The 10,284-nt window shown below is 51.7% G+C and overlaps 1 protein-coding gene across 1 annotated transcript in view; it reads left to right on the forward strand.

Moving 5' to 3' along the window:
• RIPOR3 (RIPOR family member 3) overlaps positions 1-10,284 on the forward strand; it is a 75,495-nt gene that overhangs the window by 22,042 nt on the left and 43,169 nt on the right. The window lies entirely within an intron of this gene.

The raw sequence follows: 10,284 nt of genomic DNA on the forward strand, positions 1-10,284 counted from the left end.
TTTTTTTTTTAATGTTTCACATACCCATTTTTAGGTGTGCAGCTCTGTGGCGTTGGGAACATTCACGTTGCTGAACAACAATCACCACCATCCGCTCCAGAACTTTTTCATCTTCCTCAGCTGAAACTCTGTCCCCGTTAAATGCTAACTCCTCAATCCCCCTTCCCCAGGCCCACCCTACTTTCTGTCTCCGTGACTTTGCTCTCAGGACGTCATCTAGGAGGAATCGTACAACAATCGCTCTTTTATGACCGGCTTACTTCATTTTGCACAATGTCCCCAAGGTCCGTTCACGTTGTAGCCTTCCCTGTAGAACTCCCCTCCTTTTTAAGGCGGAACAGTATTCCGTTGTGTGGCGAGGCTGCATTTTATTTATCTATTCATCCGGTGATGGACACTTGGGTCGCTTCCACCTTTCGGCCATTGTGACTAACGTTGCTGTGAACACGGGTGTGCGGATATCTGTTCAAATCTGGGTACAAACCAGAAGTGTGATTAAAATATTGCCTGCAGAGCCCTTAGCGCGTGCTTGGCATATAGTAACCATTCAGCCCTGTAGCTGATAAAACTAGCGTTAGGAAAATAGTGGGGGAAGTGTTTTGAAATGCAAATTAAAGAATGAAATGTCAAGTGAGCAACAGCTAAAAAGTAATATTCCTCCGTGCAGTTGGGGTCTAGTGGGATGTGTAATGACGTACAAAAATTATATATCTTCCTCCCATAAAATAGGTACCATTTATGGAGCGCTTACTATGTGCTGGAAACTCTGCTAAGCTCTGTATACATTTCCTCTCATCTCCTCCTCCCACCCAAAGGGGCGGGCCTATTACTCCATCTGACAGATGAGGAAACAGAGGTTCCAAGTGGTAACGTGACTCTCTGGGTCACGTGGCCAGCAAGGGGCAGAGCTGGGATTCAAACCCCGGCCCTCGGCTCCAAGAGTAGAAAAGCAATGGAAAAAAGTGCGCAGTAAAGGCTGATCGGCCCCGGGGAGGGATGGGAGTGCTTACTTTTCTCCTCACATTGGTGTGTATTTTTGCCCCAAACCAGGGGGGAGAAAAAGCGTGTATTAAATTGGACACACGCGCGCGCGCACGCACGCACGCACGCACACAGCCCAACACAGGAGAAGAGACAAAGCCAGCGGTAGCCAAAACTCTGCTCGATCGATGCAGACTGTTACAGGCGCAGCTTTCCAAAAAGCAGAGCTCAGTGAAATAAATATTTTTCCTGTGAGAAGAGGCTTAAGTTGGCGATCGTAACAACCCCCCGATTCATTCCAGATCCGCTCAGAGTGGCTGGCGTCAGGATGCCCATCTTGATGTACTTAGCATCACTTAGTAACTGCAGCGTGCCTGCGTGTCTGGCTGGTTTCTCCCAGGCAGCAGTGTGCCAGGGTGGCTGGGCAGGGGGGCAAGAAGGAGTTTGTCTCTGGAGAATGCTCTCCCCACTCCTCCTGAGCTCCCACAGCTCCTTGGGGTCCCTAACTTTCTTTCCCTGGTAAAGCAGCACCATTTGATCTAAAGTGGAGGGCCTGAGAATTCAGCCTCTTTTCTTGGCAAAGGCTCCGTTCTTTCGGTCCTTGGAGACAGTCTGTGGGAGGAATTTAGAATCAGGGACTTTGAAAACACATACACGTGAAGAAGCCTGGGTTATCTCAAAAGCTGGGAGCTTTACAACCCAGACAAAAATTCATTGATTGACGGAGCGATTCATTCACTCAGTTGCATGCTCAACAATGCTTTATTGGGCTACCTCCCAAGGGTTAAGATTTGGTACAAACTTAGTGTGAGACAGTACAAAGCTTCTGGAGGTACAAGGTTCATTCATTCATTCATCCATGCACTAACCGATTCGTTCAGCGGGTATTTACTGAATGCCTCCTAGGTTCCAGGTCCTTTCCTGGTAGTGCTGGTCCATTAAGAGCGTGCACTCTAGGTGGGGTGACAGGCCGAAGGCAAGGAAAATACAGTGAGTAGGATATCTGCTGGTGTTCGGTGCTAAAGAGAAAAATAAAGGAGTGATGGGAAATTGGGAAATGGGAGGGCAGGGCTGGTCCCACTTAGATGAGGGGCTGGGAGAGGCCTCACTGGGAGGTGATATTTAAGTCCCAAGCTGCAGGAGAGGAGGGAAGATGATTCAGGAGGGGCACGTATCATGTAACAGTGACTCGCAGATCATGTGAGTCCCCTTTCAATTATCTTTCAGTCCCGATTAGGCCAAAGAGAAAGTCTTCTTGTTGTTTGTACGTCTTTCGTGCCTCCCCAAGACCTACTAATCTCCCCACTTTGAAAGAACAGGCTTAGCAGGTAACGTGCCTACCTGCACTTGAACATGGCCCTGGGTTCGGTGTGAGTATTTCCCACTTCCTGTTTATGTTTTTGTTGATGGCAGTTAATCTTTTACAGTTGTGATTCAATTGTCCTTCCAAAACAGCCTTCGTTTTTGAAAAGCGAGTTGATTTTTTAAAAAGTATTCAGGGGCACCTGGGGGGCTCAGTCGGTTAAGCGTCTGACTCCGCCTCAGGTCGGCTCAGGTCATGATCTTGTAGTTCATGGGTTCGAGCCCCGCATGGGGCTACCTGCTGTCAGCACAGAGCCTGTTTGGGATCCCTTGTCCACCCCCCCCGCCGACCGCCCCTCCCCTGCTCTCTCTCTCTCTCTCTCAAAACTAAATACGCTTGAAATAAATAAATAAGTAGAAATAAATAAATAAGTACCACAGGTGGTACTGCTGTGTGGGGAAATCGTAATGGCGGTAAATGCATGAAATTTGGGACACACTAAGCAAGACGTAACCCTTCTCCTCGAGCTGCTTGGAGCCTGGCTCGGGAAATGAGATCTTTTGAGTGGGATTCAGTCTGCCGAAGGGACTCTCTCTGAGGGCCTCCGGAAGAGGATGGAGCTTCCCATGGCTAGGGTGGATCGGGGAAGGGGGCTCAGAAAAGGTGCTGCTGGGGGCCTGCTTCGAGGCGAGGGCCAGCGCTGGGACCCGCCCACGAAGGGCCAGCAGGGCATTGCGGGAAACAGCAGGAGCACCGTAAGCCAAGGTCCAAGGTCGAGGGGGTGCAAGGATGAAGAAAACCAGCCAGGCAGCATGCGGATAAGGGAGCAGAGTTGCTTGAGGAGGCAGACTCTCCGGAAACCGCCCCAAATTTATGCTAGTCCAGTGACAAATCCCAACACGAATGCTAAAACGTCTCTTTACGGAGCACTGCTTTCTTGCGTTGTCTTATGCGATCTCAGCAGACCCGCGACGGAGTGCTGTTGTTATGGCCCCATTCTACAGATGGGGAACTTGGGGGCACAGGCCAAGTCACCTGCCCAAGGCCGCGCGGCCAGCAATGACCTGTCGAGACTTTTTTAAGCCCATTTTTAAAAATCGAACTAGAACTCACGTACCATGAAGTTCACACTTTCAAAGTGTGCTGCCCCCACAAAAAAACCCCATCCCCATTAGCAGCCACCACCCCCTCCCATCCTTCTCTGCTCCCAGCCTCTGGCAACCACTAATCTATGTTCCGTCTCTATGGATTTTTGCCTGTTCTGGACATTCCATAGAAATGGAATCATATATTATGTGGCCTTCTGTGTCTGGCTTCTTTCATTCAGCGTAATGTTTTCAAGATTCATCCACAGGGCGACATATATGGCTGCCTCATTTCTTTGTACGGCTGGACATTAGCCTGTTGTATGGATATACCACGTTTTGTTATCCACTCGTCGGCTGAGGAACATTTGGGTAGTTTTGGCTCCTGGGCCATCAAGAGTAAAGCTGCTTTGAACATTCGCGTGCAGGCCTTGCGTGGACATATGTTTTCGTTTCGCTCGGGTGCACGTCGAGGAGTGGAATTGCTCAGCTCGGTCTTGTAACTCGGTGCTTAACCACTTGAGGGACAGCCAAGCTGTCTTCCAAAGTGGCCGCACGTCTTACGTCCCCGCCAGCGGTGTCCAAGGGGCCGATCTGTCCACGTCCTCGCTGGCGCCTGTTGTCCGTTGCTTAGGTTATGGCCATCCTCGTGGGGGCGGAATGGCATCTCACTGCGGATTCGATTTGCTGGGGAAGAAGCCAAGTGGCGTTTACTTAGAAACTTACAGCGTCCACTGCTGGTGCTGCCCAACCGGGTCCAAGGGAACAGAGAGGCAGGTGCACTGATTGAGTCTGGGCGTGAGGGTGGGTGGCCAGGGTTGGGGGCTGCTCGGAGGACCGGGCCACAGGAGCAGTTGGAGGGGTTGCGGGGTTCAGAGCCTAGGAGAATCTGGGGGTGTGGTGGGGTTGGTGAGGGCATGTTGCCAGCAACAGAACGGGGAGACTGGACCTTCCTGTCTCCCTGGGTCCCGGATCAGCCTCTTTTCAAGGAAGGAGGCTTGGCCCCAGGCTTCCTTTACCCAGAATGAGACAGGAGCTGAGTGGCAGATTTCTTCCTCGGAACAGCCAGCGCAGAGGGGGTCTCGAGGAGGGAACGGCACCAGGGCTCTCTGTGCCCCCCGAGGATGTCATGCGTTACCACCTACTGTCTCCAAAGTTGTGGCTTTCCGGGTCCTGATTCCCCAGGGGAATCCTGTAACTCCCAGGACACTGGGTCAGGGCTCATTCCCATGTCCTTGGTGTAGGGGACAGGGCTCTGGAGACCACAGATGCGCCGTCGTTAGCTCTCAGCTCATTTCTAATCATTCACACGTTCAGGGCTCGTGTTTCTCGAGCATTTCCTACGTGCCCTTATGACGTACCCTGCTCCGAAGCTTCATGCCCCGTTTTACAGATGAGGAAACAGAGGTTCTGGGAGGCGAGGGAGATAGTGTGGCCAAAATCACACAGCCGGTGAACGGTACGGTCAGCATTTGAGCCTCGCCTCCAACCGCTAGGCGCACGGCGAGCCTTCCATTTTAAGGCTTCCCTCGGCAGAGTTTGTTGGTCTCCTGCCGCCGTGGAACGGGCTGCCACAAACCCAGCAGTTTAACCCAATCCCCGTTTAGGAGCTCCCGGTTCCGGAGGGCAGAAGTTGGTGGGGCTCGGGTCTCTGCGGAGGGCATTGCAAAGCTGGATTCAAGATACCAGTCAGGCTGGGTTCTTGTCCGGAGGGGTCTGGGGACGAATCCGCTTCAAGATCACTCTTGTGGGCGTTATTTGGCCCCATGTAGCTACAGGACTGAGGTCCCCGCTTCCTTATTCGCTGCCAGCCGGGGCCACCTTCAGCTTCTAGAGGCCTTCAGGATTCCTTGCCCCACGGCCCCCCCGGTCTTCAAAGCCGGCGATGCAGACTCTCCCTCACACCGAATCCCTCCCCTACTTTAAACATCGTTTCGGCTAGAAGAGCCAGTCCTGTTTAAGGGCTCACCTGATAAGGTCAGGCCCACCCAGGATAGCCTCCCTTTCACCATAGAAGGTAACACAAGAGCCCATTATATTTACAGGGTCCATCCACACTCAAACGAGAAAGGATTATGCAAGGTCAGAGGTCACTGCGGGCCATCTTAATATTCTGCCTGCCGCAGAAGATCTTAGGTTCTAATAATGATGATCACAGTAGCTACAGTTATACCGATACATCTTTTCATTTGTTAGCGCTTCATGGCTCTCAGACCGATCCTACATCTGTAATCCCGTTGGAGCCCAACAGCAATGCTGTGGGGTCTGTGCTTTATCCCCATTTTGCCCACCAGAGAGAGGAGAACGCCTACCTAGCCCAGCAAGGGCTGACGTCCAGATTTCTGACCCCCAGCCCGGGGCTCTTGGCGCCCATAGTACCCCTGCCTCCCATTAGAACCCTCAGACCTCTTTGCTGTCCCTGGAAGGGACGAAGCATCATTTCCAGGCAGCCCAGCCTACAGGGAGTACTTCCTTGTAAACTCGCCACATTGGGTCATCGAAACTCCAGCTTTTACAGGAATTGCCACTGGGCTGGGCAAACCTCACCTCATTTAGCAGGAAAAAACCAATAAAGCCAGAGGGGCGCAGAATCAAAACAGCATGTGTGCAGGAAGGGCCCAGCTTGGCAGGGGCCCAGCCTCCCCGCGGGGGAGGCGGTTTGGCCGAGGCTGTGAGGCGCTGGCCAAAAGCGAGGGGCCACGCACTCCAGGGGACAATGTGTCAGGTAACAGCCATCACTGCCCTGTGTCAGCGGGCGCCAGGCATTCGGATCCCTCAAGCGTCAGTCCCCAGAGGCCCACATCTTCTAGACTTCCTGTGGGGTACCCCCTTTTATATTTAAACCAAGGCCCGAGACCCCAGTGAGAAACCCAGGACCCTGGCCCCTACCCTCTCCCTCACTGCCCCCAAGGATTCTTGAGGGTCTTAACATTTCTTCTAGGTACCTTTGTGCTGACATGTTAATTTTTAAAAATCCTCCACTCTTCCAAAATTGCTGTCTTTCCCCCCTTTATCCCATGTTGGACACTGCTCCAATTCTTTCGTTTTTCCTAAACTATTGCTGACACAAGCCTGCTGGGAGAGCGGACTCTAGAGACAGCTGCTGGGAGCCCGTGAAAAGAATCTGGTGGATTTGAGCCGAGGGGGTCTCCCGGAAGGTCACCGGGGGTGCGCACAGGCCTGGAATACAGTAAATGGGCAAAAACTAAGTCCTCACGGGGCCTGGATGGCTCAGTCCGTGGAGCCTCTGACTTCAGCTCAGGTCATGATCTCGTGGTTCATGAGTTCGAGCCCCACATCAGGCTCGCTGTCGTCAGCCTGTCAGTGCAGAGCCCGCTTCAGATCCTCTGTCCCCCTCTCTCTGCCCCTCCCCCACTTGCGCTCTCCCCTCCCATAAATAAATAAACAAGCAACTAAGTCCTCAGAAGGAAAAAGGGGTGCCTGCCATCAGGAGGAGAGAAAGTCTACAGAATTCGGGGTAATGGGAAGCCAGGGGGAGCACACTTGGAAGTAAATTTCAGAATCCCCATCCCAAAATTTCATTGCCTGGAGAATTTCATGTCTCATTCCCTCCCATCCCCCAAAGCCCTCCCCTTCTCCAGCTGTCAGTCACCAACAAGCACATTTCTGTGTTTTCTCATACTGAACTAGTGTTTTTTCTCCCACCCACCAATGCTCGGGGCCCACCTCGACACATCTAGAATCCCCTTAGCCTGCTGCATTAAACAAAGTGTTTTCTACCCGTTATGGTTGAAGTGTGTCCCCCCGCCCCCACCCCAAGAGATCCGCTGAAGTCTTATCCCCTTGTACTGACGCATGTAACTTTCTTTGGAAATAGGGTCTTTGCAGCTGTAATCAAGTTAAGATGAGGTCACTGGGGTGGGCCCCAGTCCAGTGACCGTGTGCTTAGAACAAGAGGGAAATGCCTTGTGAAGCAGAGACCCCTGGGAGGAGGTCACGTGACCCAAGAGGCAGCGACTGGAGAGGTGTGGCTAGACACCAAGAAGGCCCAAGGACAGACGACCACCAGCAACAGCTGGGAGAGGCAAGGAAGGACCCTTTCCTAGAGACTTTAGAGGGGACAGGGCCCTGCCGACACCTTGATTTTGGACTTCTAGCTTCCAGAAGAGACCATACATTTCTGTTGTTTTAAGCTACCTGTTTTATGGTCCTTTGTTACAGCAGCCACAGAAAACTAATACACTTTCTCAGGTCTCTAACCTTGTCTGCTGCACAAAGCAGTAGACAAAGCTATAAATTAGGGCGCCTGGGTGGCTCAGTCAATTAGGCCTCTATTGATTTAGGCTCAGGGCATGACCTTGCAGTTCGTTGAGTTTGAGCCCTGAACTGACAGCACAGAGCCTGCTTGGGATTCTCTCTCTCTCTCTCTCTCTCTCTCTCTCTCTCTGCCCCTGCCCATCCCCTCTCAAAAAATAAATAAATAAATAAATAAATAAACTTTTAAAAAAGCTATAAGTTATAGTTTGGTTTTTCCTTTTAATAAAGAGAAAACTGTAAATGGAGTAATGTAAGGTAATGTCGATGATTTTATAGATGAGGAAACCAAGGCTCAGAGGTTAAGTGACTTGTCTAAGTCGCAGAGCCAGAAAGAGGCAAAGTCTGAACTTGAACTTGTTTTTTTTGGACCTCAAGACTTATAATCATCACCCTCCCTGTGGATCTGTGGATGTGTATCTCCTGGGTTATTGCAGGGTCCCCAACTCCTGGTCCCCAGATATCACCCTTCTTTATTACACGAGCTCAAAACTTAGGACTACCCTTGTCCTTATGGGAAGCACCTGTTCCAGCTACATCTTCTGTAACATGAGCCCTCTCTCCCTGGTGGTTTTCATTACAAAATCGGAGATGCGTTCCCACCAAACTCATCTCCCAGTGGGCCAAGTAGGAATGTTTGGCAAAGAAGGAATTAATTGATAAACAGCTTGTAGTACACAAACTCCAGAGTCTGCCTGGAGGGTTTTGCAACACTTTTGGAAACTCCAGGATTACAATTCCAGCACAAACTGTTTGTTTCAGGCTGTTAAGCCACATACATATCCTGTATGCCTGAGAATCCCCTGGCTTCTCTGTGAACATAGGGAACGGAGCCCCTCTCTTCCTTTTCTGTGGGCATTTTTAGTGGCTGGTAGAGCAGGGATGCAATACCTGGGGAGACCAGTAGGGGTCTTCTTCCAACAGGAAATGGATTTAAGGCTGAAGATGCTTGAAACTGAAGGCTTTGGGTTCTAGAAAATAAGCCTGTTCCTTTGGGAGGAAATCCACTCTCCTTACACTGTGGGTTAACCACCTGGCATAAAGGCACTCAGTCCTGAGAACGGGGCAAGAAAAGTTGTGAAAACCTCTGACTTTTCCTGCCTCCCTGTCCCAGGGTGGCACCGAGCTGGGGTCAGGGGGCCTGGGACAGCCTGTCTCTGCAGTTGGTAGCAGGGGGAAAAGGAAAGGGCGCATGGCGCTGTCGAAAGAAAAACCAAAACGGCAGGCTGGCTTGCTTTGTCTCTTGTAAACTGTTTACCTTGGGATGACCAGATGGCTCATCTCTCGTTGAACCCTTGACCATTTCCGGTGCTGTTAACAGCCTCCATCAGCAAACAGTCCCCGTCCACCAGCCCACGTGCCTGCACAGGAGTCCCGGGACCTGCTGGCGGGGGAGCTCGGGCATCCGGGAGGCTGACTCTGCACCACTGGGCCATGCATCTCAGCCAGACGCAGGGACTGGGGTTACAGGCAACCGTGGGGTATAGAAGGCGTGTGAACAACCGCAGTGAGTGGGCTTGAAATGTTCATACTCACGGGCTCCTGAGTTACAGCCCCTCACCCACCCAGGGTCCTCCCGTGTGGTCCCTGTGCAGCCTAGCTCCTCACCTGTCACCACTTAAGTGCTCAAAATGTGTCTGAATGACAGTATTTCCCCCCTGCCCGCCCCAAAACCCTTTGCCCCCTCTGAGCCGCAGCACTGCAGTTGTAAACGGGGTGGGGGGATGACAACTCGTCCCGCCTGCCCTCCAGGCTGGGTGGGAATGGGTGGAAATAGGAGGGATGGTGAGTGTCAAGGCTTTGAAAGTCCTCCCCCACCCCACCCCCAACCTACCCCCTGCCTTTTCTAGGAAAAGCCCCAGTTGTGATTAATTTTTTAGGGCACGGAAGGGGCACAACAGGTGCTCTTGTCTTCCTGGGCAGTGCGTAGGGAGCTCCTGACCATCCCGATCTGGGTTCCATCCTTAGGCACTGCTGAACGAGGCCTCTCTGCAGGCGGGTGCCTCTTCAGAGCTTTGTGGGCACAGTTCCGGGGGTGAGATTTTAGTTAGATGTGTCCAGAAGCTGCAAGCCTGGGGAGGGGTGTAAGAAACCTGATGGACATTTTCAGGTGGAGGCAGAGGGTGAGGTGGAGGCAGAGAGGTGATGGGGGCTTGGCCCAGGGGGAGGGGGATGCAAAGGAGGGGACGGATTCAGGGTGTTTCTGAGAAGCAGAGCAGACAGTGAAAGCTCTTGGCCAAGGGCCCCTATGGAGGAGGGAGATTCTCTTGAGGGCTTTACAGCCTGGCGAGGGAGACAAAATTCTCACCCAGGCAGCTAGACTTCAGTGGTCTAGAGAGTAGAAACCTAATCTTAGAGGTGGAGAAAGAAAGTTCCAAACTCTTAAAACATAGAAGGACAATGTTGACAGATCTGGTCACATAAATATTTGAAGCTTCTGTCACACACACACACACACACACCATTAGGAACAAGTTAAAAAGCACGTGAGGGGCTGGGAGAAAACTAGAAGTCACTAAGAATAGCTAGGTAGCTGGATAAAGGATTATGAACTGAGAAGTCGAGAAGAGGAGATTCTAAAGATAATGAGCATATAGAAATACTCGATCTCGTGAGGAACCAGGGAAAGGAGGGTGAAAA

This window comes from Prionailurus bengalensis, chromosome A3, assembly GCF_016509475.1.
Source record: "Prionailurus bengalensis isolate Pbe53 chromosome A3, Fcat_Pben_1.1_paternal_pri, whole genome shotgun sequence".
Classification (NCBI taxonomy): Eukaryota; Metazoa; Chordata; class Mammalia; order Carnivora; family Felidae; genus Prionailurus; species Prionailurus bengalensis.